Source organism: Macadamia integrifolia, chromosome 7 (assembly GCF_013358625.1).
Source record: "Macadamia integrifolia cultivar HAES 741 chromosome 7, SCU_Mint_v3, whole genome shotgun sequence".
Classification (NCBI taxonomy): Eukaryota; Viridiplantae; Streptophyta; class Magnoliopsida; order Proteales; family Proteaceae; genus Macadamia; species Macadamia integrifolia.
In genome coordinates this window covers 22,249,113-22,249,473 of record NC_056563.1, presented here as the reverse complement: position 1 = coordinate 22,249,473, position 361 = coordinate 22,249,113, and the positions used below count along the sequence as shown (strand labels likewise).

The following is a 361-nucleotide window of genomic DNA, read 5'->3' as shown; positions in this document are numbered from 1 at the left end:
GGCCTATTAGCTCAGTCGGTTAGAGCGTCATGCTAATAACACGAAGGTCGCAGGTTCAAGATCTGCATGGGCCAATTATGCAACTTAAACTTGGTCACAATCGTCAAATGTGTGTTAAATACTAATGCAAAAATGATCCAAGTCTAAAGATGCATATCAAATCTTGTATTTGGTTTGATTTCTATTTGTATTTATTTGACTTATTTCTATTTTTACAAGTGTTTAGGGCCTATTAGCTAAGTTGGTTAGAGCGTCATGCTAATAATGCGAAGGTCGCAGGTTCGAGATTTGCATGGGCCAATTATTCAACTTTAAAAAAAAAAAATGACGTTGCCTTTGGTTTGATTTCTATTTGTATTTA

At 35.2% G+C, this 361-nt stretch overlaps 1 non-coding gene across 1 annotated transcript; it reads left to right on the top strand.

Moving 5' to 3' along the window:
• TRNAI-AAU lies at positions 1-74 on the top strand. Its single transcript has one exon. It is a non-coding gene; the product is annotated as a tRNA-Ile (tRNA).
• Positions 75-361: the final 287 nt, after the last annotated feature.